Source organism: Hyaena hyaena, unplaced genomic scaffold, assembly GCF_003009895.1.
Source record: "Hyaena hyaena isolate Hyena2069 unplaced genomic scaffold, ASM300989v1 scaffold_66, whole genome shotgun sequence".
Lineage (NCBI taxonomy): Eukaryota > Metazoa > Chordata > Mammalia > Carnivora > Hyaenidae > Hyaena > Hyaena hyaena.
In genome coordinates this window covers 2,843,041-2,863,365 of record NW_024080696.1, presented here as the reverse complement: position 1 = coordinate 2,863,365, position 20,325 = coordinate 2,843,041, and the positions used below count along the sequence as shown (strand labels likewise).

The following is a 20,325-nucleotide window of genomic DNA, read 5'->3' as shown; positions in this document are numbered from 1 at the left end:
AGTCAAGTAACACCCTAGTCAGTTGTCTGTCCATCTTGCCCGTGGCCAGTTAGCCTTTGCCACAGATTCCTTCCTACTGGTCAGAGCCCCTTTGTGCCAGATTGGCCTTGCTGTCAGTTATGGTATTTCTATCCACCTAGCCTTTGACGATTAGTTGTCACCACCCTGCTGTTTTGGAGCCATACCAGCTTCAGGTGTCTGTGGCTAATACCAAGCCACAAAGAGTGCTTTTGTGTCAATAAATTCTCAACAACCAAGCTTGGTATCAACCCCACTGACCGTCCTTCACCCGTGTGTTCCCGCAGTTCCGTCAGTACAGAACAATGGAACCTGAAAGTTCTTCTCTATGACGCTAGTTCCTACAAGAGCAGGGACTCTGTTTCCTCACATGGTGCTGAGACCTGGCCCTAATTATTGGCTGAAGTGGAAGGATTTTGAGGAAAAGGAGCACCACCTTATGAGGCAGTGGCCTCAGGTGAGCTCTTTGGTCTCCAGGCAAGAAGAGGCAGCTCTCCTCTAGCAAGTAAAAGTTGTTTTAGGGGTTCAGGATTCTGGGACTTGTCCACAAAATGTCCGCATGGCAAGTCTCAGGGTGGCTCCATCTGTGTAAACTCACCACATGTTTCGGTTGTGCCAAGCGGTGTCCTGAGGGAGTCCCACTCTGTGTTGTCAAAGAAACGGCGTCCCACGTGGGGAACTCTGTAGGTCTACAGTTGGTGGTCCTGGTTGTAGCAGCAGTGGATGGCGAGGCAAAATCAAGAGAATGATGAAGTGGTACACAAGTGACTGCAACGAGGTGTCCATGAGGCTTTCTTTGCAAGATGAAGTCAGAGAAATAACATCATTTAAACCCAGAATTTCCTGTGTGACAGATACATTGACAGGGTTCATAGGAAGCCAGTTTCCTCAAGTGTCTACAGCCTCAAAAGATGGACTAAATCTTGAGGAAAGCAATATTAACTAGAGTCAGACATGGTTGCCTAATCCCATAAATAACAATAACAATAGTGGTTATTAAAAGCTGGTATCTGTGTACATTCTGGATTCACTTATCGTATTTCTATAACATAATGTGTCTATTATCTTATTTAACACTATCTTATGTATGTCCTTAAGTGTTCCATCACATAGATAATATGTCCATTTTACAAAAGCAGCTGCTGATGCGCAGAGAAGCTAAGCAGCTTCTCCATAGTAAAACAAACTGTAAGGGGTGGATCCTAAACTTACCTGAGTCCAGTGTTAATCAGCTGATATTTAGCAGCTATGACACCCAGCAAAGCCATCAAAATTCAAGAGAAGAAATGTATATACTAGTCAGAATTTTTCATACACAGGTAAATAATTTCTTAGAAAAGAACGGTACAGCAAATCAATGATATTCTAAAATGTTGTTTTAAAAAAAGTTGAAAGCAATTGTGATGATATTTAAAAATTGTATCAAACCACAGTTAGAAAAAAGTAAAAGAAAAAAGAGGATCTTCTCACCATGATTGGCCTTCACCAAGACGAGCAGTCCCCAGGACCCTGAAGAGAAACACCCCCTGCGGTCGGCCTTTCTTCAGTCCTTGGTAATTATAGGATTAATTTTGAACTGTCACCCCTGAAATATTGCTTTCAAGGAAATTTCTGATTTATGGCGGACCATTGGTGTTGCTAAAACTGATAACTCAAAAGATCCTGTTACAACTTGTTGCTTAGGGGATTGAATCTGATGCGCTCCCCCAGCAAATTGAGGCAGTTGCAGGGAGCAGTGGCTGTTCAGCAAGAGTGGGTCGCGGCAAGAGTGGGTCGCAGAGATGTGAAACCAGCATTGTCACACCTTTCTCCCGCCACCTCCAGGAGGCCTGCATGCTGAGCAGTGTCAGAGATCCAGTGACAGCACCTGCCTCTTCTTTGACCTGCGGCCCCAGTGTTCATGTGTTTGCCCATACTTGAGGACCACGGGGCAAGGTGGGAAGCCATCAAGCATGGTGCCTTGTTCCCAGGCCCTGGGGGTGTTGGCGGGGTGGCATCCTGCTCAGCCGACTCTCAGCCAACAAGAGTTCCCCGGCAGCAGCTGCTTGATTGGTTATCCTCAGGAACTCTGGAGACAGCTCTTGGCATCCCTGTCTTTCTGCCTGTTGATATGCCTTCTTGTATGGCAGGATTTCCCCCTTAGGACTGAACAGTAAACCTCACTGGTGTAACTCCTTACATATTATATAGAAAGCTATGTCCTTTAGTGGGTCTGATAGAAATAGTTGATGAGTATATCCGGGGATGTCAAAAGGTGTGTTTGCTACAAGCCAGTTTCTACTATTTCTGTAATCTTAATATCAACAATAGTTTATTTGGGACTTTCTGGGTGGTCTCTGTGCCAAACACTATCATCCTGAATCTCACAAACACCATTTGAGGTCATTCTTTTATTATCTCCATTTTACAGAGGAGGAGACTGAGGCTTAGAGGGCTTAAATGGCTTGCCCACAGCATAGTGCAGGTAGCAGCTGTCTGATTTCAATGCTCTGGTCTTAACTTGATGTTAAAAACAATCGAGATATATTTCACTCATCTTTTTTAAAGTATACAGTTCAGTGGTTTTTACTATATCCACAAAGTTGTGCAGTCATCACCACTGTCTATTCCAGAACATTTCCATCATCCCCCAAAGAAACCCCATACCTGGGACGCCTGGGTGGCTCAGTAGGTTGAGCATCTAGTTGGTCACTATCTTACAGTTTGGTGGGTTTGAGCCCCGTGTCAGGCTCTGTGCTAACACTGTGGAGCCTGCTTGTGATAGTCTCTCTCACTCTTTCTCTCTGTCTCCCTCTCTCTCTGCCCCTCCCCCACTCATGTTCTCTCTCAAAATAAATAAATAAACTTAAAAAAAAAAGAAAGGAACCCCATACCCACTAGTAGCCATTCCCCACTCTCTGCTTTCCCCACTCCTCCTGCCAGCCACCAGTGTACTTTCTGTCTATATGAATTTGCCTTTTCTGGATATTTTGTATAAACGCAAGCATATAGTATGGGATCTTTTGGGTCTGGCTTCATTTACCTAGCTAAATGTTTTCAAGGTTCATCCATGTTATAGGATATATCAGTAGTTCATTCTTTTTTTATGGTTGAATAATATTCCATTGTAAGGATATGCTACATTTTGTGTGTTCATTTATCAGGTTGACTGACATGTGTGTTGTTTCTACTTTTTGGTTATGAATAATGCAGCTATGAACGTTTGTTTGCAGGTTTCTGTGTGGTCATGTGTATTCAGTTCTCTTGTGTATATATACAGCTGGGAGGTGGAATTGCTGATTCACATGGTATGTCTAGGACGTCACTGGACTTTTACTTGAAAACGCTGGAGTCTTCTTCACGTATGAAAGTAAAATAAGGCAGTTTCTGAGGCAGTGCTTTAGAAGACTGTCACAGTACGGAGAAGCAGGCTTCCAGAGGGGATTTGTCCTCTGGAGCTCTGTTACTGTTTTCATAAAATTGTCTGGTGGCATGCAGGGTTTTGTAAGGCAGTGAGATCCTGAGTCTCCGTTTGTGGGCCGGGGACCACCTGCTTTACACAGTAGTAATTATGCCTCCGTTTCCATTTTTACCTCTCACCATTGGAATATATTCAATTGCTTTAAAAGTCTAATTTGATAAAAACAAGTCATGAACTAAATAACGTGCTATTCTTAGTGTCCTCTTCCTTTTATTCATTGGGCATTTGATGTGGGCCCGGTGGGTGGAGTGATTGGCTACAATAGTGGAGGGGGAAAGACTGCTGTCGACCTAGAGCAGAGGCTGTGCCGTCTGAGGTCAGCTTCCTCTGCAGGTAATTTTCCAGTTAATGATATTCAGGTGGTGGTGATAGTTCTTTTGCTCTAACATACTTATGAAAAATAACAAAAGCAAACTAGAGTTAAAGGTTTATTCTTCTTATATCTTTCTGAAGAGTGGTCTCCCACAGTGGTGAGGAATAGACAGAAGTGCCCAGCACTCCTGCCTCTGGAACTCTCACATGCCTTATAGGATTCGCAGAGACCGATAGGATATATGTGATTGTGAGAAATGCACATAGAAACATCTGCTGAGTTTGAACATATGCACGCCTATGACCCAGCAATTCCACTTCCTAGGTAAACATGGCATATATGTCTTCACCAAAACACACACACGTAAGAGTGTTTATAGCCACATTGTTTTCAATACACAAAATATTAAACTAACCAAAAGCCCATCAGTAGAAGAATGGATAAATGATTGTGGAGTATTCATACAATGGAACACTGTATAGCCATGAGAGTGAACAGAGTAGACCCATTAGCAACCGTATTGGTGAATTTCACACATAAAATGTGGAATGAAAGAAGCCGAGAGGAAAAGGACATCCTATTTGATTCCTCTCATGTAAGTTCAAAAATAGGCAAAACTTGTTAACAATCAGGAGAGTGGCTACTCTTGGGGATAAAAGTAGTAATTAGAAGTGCATGGGGTGGGTGCTGGCTATGTGGCTCAGTCAGTTAAGCATCTGACTCTCGATTTCAGCCCAGGTTATGATCTCACTGTGGTGAGTAGTGGGATCGAGCCCCATGCCGAGCGTGGAGCCTGCTTAGGATTTGCTGTCCCCCTTCCTCTGCACCTCCCCTACGTGTGTGCACATACGCTCTTTTCTCTCAGAGAGAAAAGTGCATGAGGAGGGCTTCTGGGTTACTGGTGATTTATTTAGTTGACCAAAGTGCTAGTTACAGAGGTCTGTTCTGTTTCTGAAAGTTCAATGCATTGTACACTTATGATTTGTACACCTTTCTGTGTGTTATAAATATAAAATTTTAAAGTTTATTTATTTATTTATTTTGAGAGAGACAGAAATAGTGTGAGTGGCAGAGGGGCAGAGAGGAAAGAGAGAGAATCTCAAGCAGGCTCCAAGCTGCCAGCACAGAGCCTAACACGGGGCTCAAGCCCACCAAACTGCGAGGTCATGACCTGAGCCGAAACCAAGAGTCACATGCCCAACTGACTGAGCCACCCACGTGCCCCTTAAATTTTTTTTAAATGTTTATTTATTTTTGAGAGAGAGAGTGAAGGAAACAGAATCTGAAGCAGGCTCCCGGCTCTGAGCTGTCAGCAAAGGGCCTGATGCAGAGCTCAAGCTCATAAGCAGTGAGATCATAACCTGAGCTGAAATTGACAGGTAATTGACTCTGCCACCCAAGTGCCTCTGTATATTATAAATTTTAAAGAGAAAGAATGGATATACACATACATAATATATACATATACATAATTGTTTTCAAGTTTGCCTTACCTCTAGTTTTAATTCTAAAATAAAATATTGATAAACATGATGCAGACTATGAAAATGCAATAAATACATTCTATCAGAAGAAATCCCTGCATTAATGTAACAAATACTCAATAAGCAGAGATTGGGCTGGTGGAACACTTGTAGTTTGGGAAGGGGTAGAGATTGGAAGGGATTGAGCTTGAGTATGCCCTCCACTTTGTTAGGTGCATTCTCACTCTGGTGTGCTCATTGTCTTCTCATGTTCCTCCTGTGTTCCTCCTTCTGCTCCCCACCTTTTTCCTCTATTGCCCTCTTCCCACATTGGGCTACATACAAATGACCATCAAAGAGGCCATCTGCCCAGAATGCATGGAACTATCCTCACTCAGGATTTGGGGAAAACCCCCTTGGAGAAGTGCTGAAGGGGATCTGTGAATTCTTCCCAAGGTCTGAGTCCCAAGGAAGATTGATTGAAGCCCCAAAATGAAAGCTTCACCTATAACAGCAAATCCAGACACAGCCTTTGCTGAAGAGAAGCACAGCCTTATTCCCAGAGAAAACCATGAGAAGAGGGAGGGCATAGGCTTCACCTGGGACTCTTACACAGAGAGGCTCATATTTTGTAATTTCTCAGGTTGACCCTGTCTCCTGAAGACTGCTGAGGCTCACCTAATTAAGTATATTTTCATTGTGCAAATAATTTGACTATGATAATAATGAGAAATTCCTGAGAGATTTAACTATTTTAAGATTATTTAAAGCTCTTGGGGATAAATATCTCTGGGGCTAATTCTGGGCATACTCAAGGTCAGCGTCATTTCGGTTCCTGCTGCTTTCACTGTAGGAATCTCTTCTCCTTGTAAAGTTGTGACAGAATTTTAACTTTAAATAATGGACCGTATGGGCATCTGGGTGGGTCAGTCAGTTAAACATCTGACTTCAGCTCAGGTTATGATCTCACGGCTCATGGGTTCAAGACCCGCGTTGGGCTTTGCACTGACAGCTCCAGGCCTGGAACCTGCTTCAGATTCTGTGTCTCCCTCCCTCTCTCCCCCTCTCCTGCCTGTGCTCTCTCACTCTTTCTCTTAAAAATAAATAAATAAACATTAAAAGTAAATAAATAAATAATGCACGATAACTGATGCTGATGACAACTGTGTGTTTGCCGTGTGATAAAACTTTTGGCAAAAGAATGAGGGCCAAATTTGCTTGATTAATCCATAACTGAAACTGAAAATAGAAACAGTAACCAATTTGAGAGGAAGTCTGAATTGGGAAATAAGCAGGGGAAGGGAGAGGCTGAATGTGAGGAAGGCTGATTTCAGGCAAAGCGTTCCCCTGAAGCTTGCCCTCCATTTAATAAATAGATCCTCACTTTCCTGGGGAGCGGAGCCTACCAAGTCAGAGCCCCTCTTTCCGAGCATACACATGTCTGATTGTCAGTGTGTGGTAGCCTGAGTATGGGGAGAGGCTGCAGACCTCCCTGATGGCTGGCTCTACTTGAAATCCTAATTCCCCTCCTCTGTAGGGACATCTGACCCCAGCAAAGGTCTGTGCTGAAACCAAATGCCGTGTCATGCTGTATATTGGGTAAAGCTAAGGGACTGAGCTCTTTCTGGAGCAGCCCCTGGGAACTATAAAGAAGAAATGGAAGAAGAATTAAATGTTGGAAAGGATTTGGAAATCTAACTAGAGAATGTAGCCTCTGGTTGACTTTATACATGTGCACATGCACAATTAATATTTCCTGAGTGCTTACTCTGTGCCAGGTCCCATATTAAGTACTTGTCATCTACTCCCACAGGTAATTCTTTCAGTTGCCTGATGGAGCCAATAGGTACCATTATTATTCCCATTTTACAGATGAGGACATTAAGGCCCAAGAAAGTTATATAACCTGCCCAAAGTCATGAAGCACACTGTGGGTGGAGTGTTTAAATTACCTTCTTCTGCCCTTACTTCTACCCACTCCTGCCTCAGCTGCTATTAAAAGGGAATTGAGATGGGAAATCCATGTGTATATAGTCTTCTATAAACAGTGGTGTGGAAACAGTTGATGTAGTATGAGCATTTCCATCAAACTGGATGTCTCCTTTTGTAGGTGGTGGACACTATTACTATCAAATCACATCTAACCTGGTCATGCTTGCTGAAAGCTGCATGTTGAAAGAGCTATGGAAGAAAGTCATGTGGATAAGGGGAAGTGGGAGGTGGGAAGGAGGGGTGAGATGCATCATAGTATTTACTCTAATATCAGAGGGATATTATGTTAATACTTTACTGACAGAGCAATTGATTAAAATGGGATCATTCATATGAAAACTGGGTCCAGCAGATTTAACAATATTCTCTGGAAGATCACATAGCAGACATTGATCACCTAGCAATCTGTGTGTGTGGTTGGGGGAATTTGAGTGGCCTCTCAAGGGTCTTGGGCTTGCTGGCTGGGAGTCTTCCCCAGCCCTGAGAGAAGAAGGCCTCTGTCCTCTGAGGAACATAGTAGGAGAAATGATGCTGAAATTATGATGTTTACTTCTGAGCAGATGTTCGTGTTAATTCCAGACTTTCCTTTACCATATTTGAAAATTGTGTCTGCAGGGTTGCCTGAGCAAGTTTACAGTGTGTGTGTGTGTGTGTGTGTGTGTGTGTATGTACTGTTGTACAGAATTTGGAACTGAAAGTCTCACTTTGCTTGCTTTCAGCTCAGTGGTGTTCCCTGTAGGTAGACTGCTGAGTACTCAGCCTGAGTTGGTTGCCATTTGGAGTGGCCCCAGTGAGGGTGGCTGTTCACCCTGTATGGCACGAGACATTTCTTCTGTTGGCATCATGCCATTATCAAGTACTTCCCTACTGTACTATCCTTCCTGAAGGAATGAGTGAAGGACATTCTTTAAATATGTGTAATCAGTAGACACTTAGCCTCTGGAACCCAATGGTCTCTCCCATGGTACTGAGGGGCCCCTTGGTTACACTAGCCATCACAAGTGCTGAAGTGACATAGTAGAACCCTTGGCTCTTTGCCACAAAACGTCGGTGAGTGACTTTGTAAAGGAAGCACAGCTTATGATTCTAAGTGACCCAGACAGGTAATTGACAAAGAGTTATTGAACATCCATTATGTATAAGGCATTTGCATTAGTTTCCTGTGGCTGTAACAAATCACCATAAACTCGACGGCTTAAAACAATAAAATGTTCTTCTCTCACATTCTGGAGGCCAGAAGTCTAAAATCTAGGTGTCAGCTGGACGGTACTCCCTCTGGAGGCTCTAGAGGGATAATTCTTCCTTTCCTCATCTGTCTTCTGATGGCTCCAGGTGGTTGTGACCTTGTCCCTCTAATCTCTACTTCTGAGGTCACATGGCCTCCTCTCCTGCCTTAAAACTCTCTCTGCTTCTCTTACAAGGATTCACGTGATTGCATTTCATGCCCACCCGGATAATCCAGGATAACTGTCTCTTCTCAGGATCCTTAACATAATATATCTTTTGTCATATAATTTAACACTTGGGCTCTGGGGATTATGACATGGACATATCTTTTTGGGTGCCACCATTCAACTCCAGCATTCAATGATTTATTTGGACACATGGAAAAATAAGAGCGTGGACTTGTTCATAGGAGTCTATGGCCCAGTTGTATAAGCATGAATATGTTTATTTGTTCATCAAGCATTTATTGTTCATATGCCATGTGCCGGGCTATGTGCTTGCGTTGGGTTTACAGAAAGTAATGAGGCACAGTCCCTGTGTCTGGAAAAGCTGAGTCTGAGAGCAAAGACACTGTAAAGAAGGGTAACCCTAAAGAATTTCAGTTTCATGTGGTCTAGTGTTTGTAGTGACGTAGTCAAATAATCATAATCCAAAGAGCAAAAGTAATTAAAAAATAGTAATCATTTACCTGTTGTTCTTACAAAATTAAAGGAAGCCCAGTTCCTAAACTCCCAGAAACAATTTTCACATCCTCCTCCCATCTTCTACCCCCAACCCCCAAATTCTCTCACATTCCACAATGTTTACAAGCTTATGTTTACCACCACCCTGGTTCCATTCTCCATCCTTCATGGCACTTCTTTCTCTCCCAGCTCTTTTGTTATACAGATTACCTTGGCCTCTGTTGACAAGTCAACCTTCTCCTTTCCCTTCTCTGCTGTCCTCTAATTCTGCATCCTGAAGTCCAGGAGCTTCTCTGGCTAGAACATTCTCCCTAGCGAAGAGGAAGTGAATGGAAAAGCCTTTTTAATCAGAAGGTAGGAAGAGAGGCCAAGAATACTGACATCACACACTTGCATTCCAGTTTGGTAAATATTTACAGTGAGGTTTAAAAGTTACATTATTTTGTATTAGTCTTATTCAATGTTTGTAACAGCCCAATGGGTAAAAGCTGTCACTCTTCCTATTTGGCCACAAGGGTACTCAGAACACCTTGAAAGTACCATCCTGCCATTTTTGCTTACAATGTTTTTTTACCTCTTTCCCAGATCCCATATAACCAAAGGAAAGGAGCTTAGATTTATTAAATTCATTGCCCAAGATGAGTGGCCAGTCTGAGATTTAGACTCAGGGTACCTGGGATTTGGGCCTCAGGAACCTGGAGGATAGAGTAGCATTGGAGGAATCTTCTGAGAGGACACCTTGTATCAGGTTTGAAGGATAAGAAGGAGTTTGGGAAAGATATAAAGAGTATTACAAGCAAAATGACAGGATGGTGCTTTTAAGGTGTCCTGAGTACACTTGTGGCCAAGCCAGCATACAGAACGGGTGGGTGGGGTGTCAGCAGAGGTGGTGGTTGGAGACAGTGGTAAGACTAGGCCACGTGTGGATTTGTGTCTTCCTGGACTTTGTTCTGGGGTAACGTGAGTCTTGAGGGTTATAAGCAAAAAGGAAGCACTACCGCATTTGTTGTGAAAAGAACATTCTGATGGTGATCACATACGTTAAGATTGGGGAGGGAGTGGGCAGGACGTGAAACAGGACCACCACCATGGCAGGCAGCTTCTGCATGCAGACTTCTGTTCTGTGATCAGCAGTCTCCATATCCCCTGAATGCTCTGGTCATAAGATGCTCTTTGTCCAGAGGCACAGAGGATGAGAGTTCCATAAACAAAGGCAAAATACCTGGCACCAAAGACCTAGGCGCTGCCACCTGTTGGTTGGCAGATGGACCCAGTGTTTATGACTCCTCCTGCAGTGCAGCTCATCTGTCTGTACGCCAGTTTGCCAGCTTGAAACAAACTAAAAGAGAAGTTTCTCATTACTCCCTTTCCTCTAACTCTGACTTATCAGAGAGGGGAGCTTACCTCTTGATGGCTCAGTGATCTTCTAAGGCCCAGTCCAAAGAGTGAAAATTTAACACTGTTGGCTCAATGGCTCTGTCTTTTCTGAGGGTCAAGAAATCCCAGCAGCTATCCAGGCAGGTTATACTGACGTCTGCAAAGTTATCTTTTATTGTAGATGCATTGTGAGCCATAGTACACTCACTGTCAGTATCCTGAATGTTAGTCTGGCCTACTTTTCCCTTGTTAAAACCTCATCTTGCAGCAGCAGATTCCATTACACAAGCTGAAAACGACTTCACTTTTCTCATCCCAATTTTGAAGTTGAGATAATCACAAGCAGAATTTCAGGAAATATCTTTAGCATCCAGTTAGAGACCACTGTGATAGTTCAGGTGAGAAACGATGACATACTGAATCAAAGCAGTGGCAATGCAGCCAGAGAAGAGAGAACAGACTAAAGAACATGTACATAACAACCATATAGCCGTGCTTATGTTTACTGAGCGCTTTCTATGTGCCAGGCATTGTACAGTATGTGTACTATCTCATTCAATCTTTGCAACAACCCAGTGAGGTAAAAACTGTTATTCTGTTTTACACATGAGAGAATAGGTTTAGAGTCATTATAAACTTGCCCAGAGTAAGTGGCAGGGCTGGGATTTAAGCCCTGGCAATCTGACCTCAAAACTCTCATTTTTAATCTCTGTATGATTCTGTCTCAAATCAGAAAGATTTGGTAACTTATGAAATGTGGGAGTGGAGGAAGGAGAATCAGGCATGAGAGGCATGTTCCAGATTAGAGAAGCAGGCAGGTAGATGAAAGGTGGAGTCCCTCACCAAGATGGGGACACAGGAAAGGGAATGGGTTTGAAAGAAGGATGATGATTTGGTGTGAACATGTTGATCGGGGACATCCAAGTAAAATGTCTGTTAAATGGTTGGGTGCTTAAAATATGGAGCTTCAGAGTAAGTGATTGAGGCTAAAGAAGCCTGTATCTAGGCAGCAGAGGAGCATGTGGGCAGCAGCAGCGGGGGGGTGGGGAGGTGGGTATCTGAGATTTTCCACAGGAGAAAATGAGCAGAGAAGGCAATCAGGGATAGAATCTCAGGGACTTGCAGCACTTAAGGGACCAGTGAAAGAAGAGCCCCTGAATGAGAAAAAGAAATAGTTTAAGGGATGGTAGGAGACTGAGGAGAGACTGAGTCATAGAAACCAAAGAAGAAGGAAGTGTGATGAAGGAATGATAGCAGTGCCTAATGCAACAGAGAAATCACATAAGGTAAGCACTGAAAGTTACCATTTCATTTGGCAATTAGGTCAATGTAAAATCAGCTGGTGGGAATGCAAAATGTTACAGCTGTTTTGGAAGACAGTATAGCAGTTTCTTATAAAGCTAAATATTTTCCTAGCATATGACTTAACAGTGGTATTCCTTAGTATTTACCCAAATGAGGTTTTTAAAAAAGTATAACACAGAAACCTGTACATGAATGTTTATAGCAGCTTTATTCATAATTGCTAAAACTTGGATGCAACCGAGATGTCCTTTAATAGGTGCATGGATAAACAAATATATTTGTAGAATGGAATATTATTTAGTGATTAAAAATTGAGCTATCAAGCCATAAAAAGACATGGAGGAATCTTAAATACATATTACTAAGTGAAAGAAGCCAACTGAAAAGGTTATATACTGTGAGATTCCAACTATATGACATTCTGGGAAAAGGCAAAACTGTAGAGATAGTAATAAGTTCAGTGGTTGCCAGGAGTTGGGGGGAGGGAGGGATAAATAGGTAGAGCATTAGGCCAGTGAAACTATTCCATTTGATACTGTAGTGGTGTATATACCTCATTATACATTTGTCCAAACCTGTGGAACTATGCAACACAAAGAAAGAACTCTGGTATAAACCATGGATTTATTTAGTAATAGTGTATCAGTATTGACTCATCAATTGTAACATTTTCCACACCAATGCAAAATGTTAATAAGAGAGGAAACTGGCAAGGGGCAGGGGCAGTAATGGGTGGGGGGGGGCACACAGAAACTTTCTGTTTGTACTTTCTGTCCAGTTTTCTGTAAACCTAAAACTGATCTAAAAAATAAGATCTATTAATTCAAATGAAAAGAAAGGAGGAGAGAGGAAAGGAAGGAATTAAAGAAGAAATAAAGGAAGAAAGAGAAAGAAAGCCATGTGCCTACAATCTTGAAAGTGTAGCATCAACCCATAATTATAATCAATCCAATTCTTGGAATTCTTGAATTCCAAGTTGAGTAAGACATAACTAGTTTCTTTTCTGCTTACCAACTTCTGGGGCTCCCTATCACAAATGCAAGATACAAACCGACGTCTTTGGCATGATGTGAAAATGTTTTTGCAGCCCAACTTTGCAATGTGATCTCTGGATCATCGCCCATGTAATATTAGCCTGAGCTGCAACAGTTTCTTTGCTCATCTTTCCCATTCATGACTTGCACTTCCAGACCACTCTGTCTTTTTTGCTCTCACTGTTCCATCAGCCTATCTCCTCTACCCTTCTCTACCTAATAAAATCCTACACATCCCCCACCACCCATCCCAGACCTACCCTTCTCTATGAGAAATTTGCTGTTCCTTTTCACCCCTAGCACACTAAGCAAGAAAGAATCCTCTCCTCGATTCTATACTTCTTTTTGCCCACACTCTTCAACAATGTGTAGTACGCTACAACATCACCAGTATTTAGTGAGAAAATTGGGGGCAGAAAGAAGCCTGATCAAAACAGATTTAAGAAGTGGGAGGGAGGAGGGGCGCCTGGGTGGCTTAGTCGGTTAAGTGTCCGACTTTCGCTTAGGTCATGATCTCGCGGTTCGTGGGTTCGAGCCCCGCGTCGGGCTCTGTGCTGGCTGCCAGCTCAGAGCCTGGAGCCTGTTTCAGTCTGTGACTCCCTCTCTCTCTGACCCTCCCCTGTTCACGCTGTCTCTCTCTCTCTCCTAGAAATAAATAAAACATTTAAAAAAAAAAAAAGAAGTGGGAGGGAGGAATATATGCATGGAAGGTAGACTATTGTATGGGAATTGGTTTTATTATAATTTGGTATTCCTTGTTTTGGTTTGTCTTTAGCTTTTGTGGTTTTTACCCCACAGGGGTTGAGGGTAGGGAGAAGAAAATTCCTAGAGGGGCTGTGGCGCTGTCCAGTCCTTGGGGGTGCTGACAGATCTGTATCACTGGTAGGGCCTATCTTGAAGTTGGTAATTCTTCTCCCAGAAGCTGTGTTCCTGTTTTGGGGAGGAAGGGAGAGAGGAGAAGGACTACATCTATTTATTATCTCTTGGAGGTTCAGGAGCCATAGCCTACCTCATCTGTGGGGGAAGCAGAAAAAGGTTTACTGACTTGGTGACACTTCTTTATTTCTCATGGGATCCACAGGCTCATGAAGACCAGTTAATGACTAGGAAAAGCAATTAGTTATTAGTTTTTTCTGACATCCACTTAACCCACATTAAAGAATAACTATGTTCCAGGAACCATGCCAGGCATTGGAATACACGATAACCAAAACAGGGTTCCTGTCCTCAAGGACTTTAGTCTAAGTAGGAGTACCAATCTTGAATCTGTCCAGCAATTACACCATGAAGGGAGCTGTCTTAGCTCATGCTGTCATAACAAGATGCCATAGACTGAGTGTCTTAAGTAATAGAAATTTACTTTCTCACAATTCTCGAGTCTAGAAGTTCAAGATCAAGGTCCAGGAGAGTTTGGTTTTCGGTGAGGACTTTCTTCCTGACCTTCAGGTGGCATTTTCTTGATCTGTTGTCACATGGCCTTTCCCTTAGACTGAGGGTGGGAATTGAGGTGGGTAGGAATATGACGAAGGAGAGAATGAGGGAGGGAACGGGAAGAGACTGACTTTCTTTGATGTCTGTCTTATAAGAACACTAATTCTATCAGGTTAGAGCCCCACCCTTATGACCTCATTTCCAAATACAGTCACAATGCGGGTTAGGGCCTCAACATAAGAATTCGGGGGGAGACACAAATCAATCCATAACAGGAGCTTATAGAAAACTGTAAGAGCACAGACAAGGTCATAATTGTCTTGTCTAGGGAAAGAAGCGACCACGGAAGGCTCAGCAATGACTCCTGGCCTGGATTTTGAGCGTGTAGGTATCAGCGTATGTGATTCTGTCACATTCAGTTTACATTTCTCACCTGGCGTCTGGCCTCTGGGCCCTTATCAGGGCCAGTATCTTTAATGTAGGGAGTGAACCACATTCCTCTCTGTTCTAACCTCACTTGTCCTCCAGGGGTGATGGCAGTATCCCAGCAGTGATCGCTTCTGGATAAGCTAGTACGACTGTTGTGTACTAAAAATAAGCTTGTCATTTTACTGGCGCTTTATCTCCCCAGAGCTGCCTCCCATTTAGTCTCCCTGTAATGCGCTGCCATGAGTCTGGCTATTCTGCCCTTGGTATAAGCCAAATAATGGCCGTGGCAGAATCCCAGCCTGTTGCCCATAAGAGCTAGTACCCTCAAGGAAATGGGGGCCATGTCTTGAGCAGGGAGGGTGCTTAGAGGGTTTGCATTGACAGTCCTTCTCCCATCTTCAGGACCAACAATGCTTCTTTAGAAATAAGGAAAATGTGCTGATAAGGCTCAAGTCAAAATGAAAACCCTCTTCCTTTCTAGGACTGCTTCTGTTGGGGAGCTAGTTTTCTGTTGTTCCTACAAGTGGTCTGGAGGACACCCCTGTGATGTTTAGGACCATAGACAGCACTTGGACAGCTTTGCTCCCTGTCTTCTCCCTCCCCCCACCCCGCCAGAGACTCAGAGGGGCATTTGTGAGACAGACTGTGGCCCTACAAACACTGAAACAGCTGCTCATCCAGCATCTTGTCTCCTGTGCTGCTGCAGTCACTGCTGGAACTCTCTGCCAAGGAGGGTGGACTGTTGTTACCATAATACATCTTGACCCTTCCTTCAGTCTCCATCCCTTACAACATGCACATCCCTCTCTTCTCCTGGCATCACTGCTGGCAGAGTGCAGACTTCATTTCTTTCATTCAAAAGCATTCCTCCCATCTGTGAATTATTCCCCGGCTCTTCCATAGGGCAGTCTTACAGGTCCTCTGCTGGCGGAAGGGAGCAGTCCGACAAAACCTGAAGCCCCAAGACTTTCAGAAGCTGTGATGAGCAGACTAGAAAGCCACAAAACATTGTGAGCTGAACAGATGTCTTAATAAGCTTTTAGATGTGATTTGGCCAGAACTGGCAGAGAAAGCTCAAGGGAAAAAGGCGAGTAAATGATTGCAGACCCACTGGGCGTGACAACCGTAGGAAACTAATGATCTCTCCAGGAAAGAATTGACAGCAATTACCCAGCAACTGAACACCATGTAGAATGGGGAGGACAGACCCCTGGATGTGAGTACAATATCTCTTCACTACAGGGTTTTAAGCGGTAAGAGCAAAGTGAATTATTGTAACTGATGGTGCTCCCTGACTGCTGATTCTGGGTGCCTGTGGACTGTCTCTGGGTGGGATATGTATATGCCTGGCTGGGACTTCTGTCTGCAGGTCTCTTCTAAAATATGTTGCCTGTCAGGAAACTGAATGTAGTAGTTTGGGGATATTGGTCCCAGGAGACTTCTTGTAAATCCTCAAGAAAACAACAAAAATAAACCTCATAGACCTTTTGCTATAAAAAGAAAACAGATTGCATCACAGACCAAGCAGCTGTGTGGCCCTCTAGCATTCGCAATGAGAGAAAATGTTTACAAATTGGAATGCAGCAAAAATGGGGCGGTGGGCTGGGAGAAAGCAGGGAAATCTTTCTTAGAAGCTAAATACCTTTCTGGATTCAGGATGCTCATTGAATATTTATGATCATGGATTTATTTCATTTCTGCTTCAAGAACTGGCAGCATGTTTGCATTTAATGTTTTTCTCCAGAATGCTGTGAAAGTGAGCATTGTGACAAAGAAAGATGTGATTGATAGATATAGGGCAGAAGAAATTCCTCACTGCCAGGAGTGGGAAGTGTCTTGAATGATAGCTGTTCTACTTGGAAGAGGAGGCTCAGATTGAATGAGGGAATGGGGCTGCTACAGCTGAGGTACCCAACAGGTTGGCAGTGAAGTTTAACTGGTTGATTGCAGACTAGTTGCCACTTCTCTATTCTTCTCCCCTCCCCCCTCATTGGTGGGCATCTTCTAATCTCCTTATTCTTCTCCCTCAACCTACCTCTGCCTTCCTGATTTGTCAGCTCGGAGGTGTCAGACGAGAAGCCCCTTATTCCAAAAGGATGGAGGTACAGAGAGGAAGCAGAAAAGAAGACTCAGCTACTTTGATTTCTTCCTACCCACCCTGTGTGTATATGCAACTGTAGGTGAATACTGGGTGTCTTACCAGTGACGCTGTTACTGGATTTCAACTGAGAATGAACTTTAGATGCCCAAGCATGTAGGGATAATGCTAGCCACAGACTGGGAACTGGAAACTTGGGATTCTGTTCCTGACTTTGCAGGCAGTTTTCATGGAATTCTAGCTGGTGTGTGTGTGTGTGTGGGGGGGTAATCTAAAATCCTCTGAGTGACAAATCCTGGAGCTTCTCTGTGCCTCAGGCAGGCTGTGCATTGGCCATGGTGGAGGGGGTGGGATAGGGTAGGAAGTGGAGAGCATTTCATTCTTAAGTAGCTGTAACTGAAAAGCAAAAAAAAGAAAAAAAAATCTATTTGGCCAACATTTCTCAACTGTAGTGTTTTTTCTATCTTAAAACAAAATGAATAGTAATGTGTGCTAGACTTATAAAGGGCTGTTTACCAAAGGTGATTATATAAACAAGGCTATCTCAGTAGCCTGCCACCATGGCAATGGGTGTCTGAGAGCCGATTTTATTATCTGGGACAGGAGGGAGAGTGGCTGTCCATGTACAGCAGGCCTGCTGACCCCTGCATCTCTTGCTGGGGTTTCTCCCCATTCTGGCCAGCACCCTTGAACTGGAGATCGTGACCTTGGCTGGTGGGCTGCACTAGTTTGCAGCAAGGATGTCTCTATCCCCAGGAGCTAAGCTATGAAGTAAAATGAGTGAAATTTTAGTCACGATAATAGTATTTGTAATGAACCAGGCCATTGTATTGAGACGTTCTGATGCCCACTGCAAGAAAAGGAAGGTGGCACTTCAGGCTGAGTGTGTCAGATAACACATGGGTAAATGAAGAATGTAGTTGTGGAGGGAGAGCATTTAGGATGCCACGGCCAATACTGTAGTTTCCTGCCATGTGGGCCCAGAGTGCTCTTGCGGTATTGGGGCAAACTCAGCAGAAGCTCAGTATAATTGGTTTGCAGATACCACAGATCACCTGAATAAAGAGAGAGAGTGTGTCCAATGTTTACAAAAACAGCTTCTACACAGTGGGACAGTCTGGGAAATATAAAGCCTAAACTAGTCTCTCAGTGAGACCCTGGGAATTTTAGGTAGCATTTCCAGCTCAGTTTCTCTGCTTTGAGTCACAGCTTGATTCTTTCATTGGTTCATTCATTCAGCCAAGATTCCCCATGCATCCCAGGGGGCTCTGCCTGTGGCTAAGAGCAGAGTCCTCTCTTTGCAGCATACCTTCTCCAGATTTGTTGCATTTCCAATGAGCAGAGCAGATGGATTTGTGAAGGTTCCTTCTTTCCTTGCTATTCTTTAACCACATTTTGGGCAACATACAGATGAAGTGAGAAAAGTTGATGATTAACAAGTTGGGGGCAGAGGGATAATAATAACCTTTTTGAAACTATTCACATTTTGGCCAATACTTCCACATAGAAAAATGTCATCTTTAATTCCACCATGGTCCTTTTTTTTTTTTTTTTTTGTCTGTTTTATGTGTGATTATTTAACCTCAGCCCCTCAGAGCTGTTGGCAAAATGACTTGGCTGGAATGTCATGGTGAACAAGAGTTAGAGCAAGGTACATACAGTCCAGATCTTTCCTCATCATCTCATGGCCAATTCCTTTTTTTTTTTTTTAATGTTTTTTAATTTATTTCTGAGAGAGAGAGAGAGAAAGACAGCATGAGCAGGTGAGGGTTAGAGAAGAAGACACAGAATCTGAAACAGGCTTCAGGCTCTGAGCTAGCTGTCAGCACAGAGCCCGATGTGGGGCTTGAACTCACGAATTGTGAGATCATGAGCTGAGCTGAAGTCAGACGCTTAACCGACTGAGCCACCCAGGCGCCTCGACAATTCCTTAATCTTAGAAGTTGAAAGGAACATTGGCTCTGCCTGGAAGCAACTGTAAAAGAGTATCTTCCAGGACTTCAAAATTAGAATGTCTAGTAGGGTCTGGGGTAAAGAGTGGTGTCCCTTTGGCACAGCATTTTCTTTGTATTTGCATACATTGGTATATTTTTTAAATGTCTACTGATTTTGAGAGAGAGAGAGCACGAGCAGGGGAGAAGGACAGAGGGAGGGAGAGAGAGACATTGAGAAAGAGAAAAAGAGGGAGAGAGAGAAAGAGAGAGAGAGAGAGAATGAACCCCAAGCAGACTCCACACTGAGATTGGACCCTGATGCGGGGCTTGATCTCAGGACCATAAGGTCACTATCTGAGCCTGTATCAAGAGCTGGAGGCTCAACTGACAGCCACTGAGGTGCTCCTACTGGTATTTTTAATAAGTATGATTTAAAACACAAAGAAGCTTTCATTTCCTTGCTGTCCTAGCAGGAGTGGAATCAATTCTTTTTTTTTTTTTAAGTTTATTTATTTATTTTGAGAGAGAGAGCGAGAGCATGCATGCACACATGGGGGAAGGGCAGAGAGAGAAGGAGAGAGAGAATCTGACAGCACAGAGCCTGATGTGAGGCTCGAACTCACGAACCGTGAGACCTGAGCCAAAACCAAGAGTTGGATGCTTAACCAACTGAACCACCCAGGTGCCCTGAAAGGATTCAATTCTTAAACATTCCTTCTTCTATCCAGAGAATGTTTTACTTTGGATATAATTACCAGTGGCTTTGGTTTGCTCTGATGGTGGCCCAGGCTCCTGGGAGGAGTCAGTCATTAAAATTCTGTTCATTTGTCACTTGATGGAAAGAAGAGCTTAATTTTACTTACAGTTACTACCTCCAGACCACTGCTCTGAGTGGGGCTTTGCATCCTGTAGGTGGTTTTAGTAGGCCTTTTATTTCCCGTTAAGCGTGGAAGCAACAACACCAGGCCCTCCTGATGCGGTTGGCGGTGTGCACTGTCAGTGTTTCTAGCATCCGCGTTGTTCCCAAGGTGGGTTGTTCCGGCAATAACTGGAAGTGGGAGATGGCCCGGGCCTGTGCCCAGCTCTCCATCTGTCCCAGAACTCAGGAAGCTGCACTGTTACCAGTGACACAAGGATGAAGCAAAAGAACTGCAGTAAATGCTGGAGGAACACTCCAAGGATTTAACCCACTCCCGAGGGTCTCGGTGGGGTGTAGTCCAGGGGAATCAGCATGTGGGCAGTGGTGGGCCCACAAAACACGGCCAGAGGGCCCTTTCTCATCATGCGCAGTACAGTTACCTGCCAAAGGCAGGCCTGGAACCCAGGTGATGTTGATGGGGTTATATCAGGCCTCTGCTACCCGGGATGGAAGTGCCGAGCAGACCTCACAGTTTTGGCCATCGTCCTCTGGTGAATGTCCCTGAAGGGGGAAGAAGGGAGGGAGGTTGGCACATTCTGCTGCCTTCTACTTGCAAGTTCAGGGGCTTTGGTGTGCAGAGTGTGTGCTTCCTGCTCGTCCCGTCTTTACTCAGCTTCTGTCCCCAGCAGTGAGCGATCAGCA

The 20,325-nt window shown here is 43.8% G+C and overlaps 1 protein-coding gene and 1 long non-coding RNA gene across 2 annotated transcripts in view; one reads left to right on the top strand and one right to left on the bottom strand.

Annotated features, from left to right (window-relative positions):
• Positions 1-20,325, top strand: part of ANKRD6 (ankyrin repeat domain 6) — a 199,810-nt gene that overhangs the window by 111,474 nt on the left and 68,011 nt on the right. The window lies entirely within an intron of this gene.
• On the bottom strand, positions 591-20,325 carry LOC120231878. The gene is made up of 3 exons (XR_005528443.1): positions 19,628-20,325; positions 9,367-9,467; positions 591-861 (listed from the first exon to the last, which is right to left on the bottom strand). It is a non-coding gene; the product is annotated as an uncharacterized LOC120231878 (long non-coding RNA).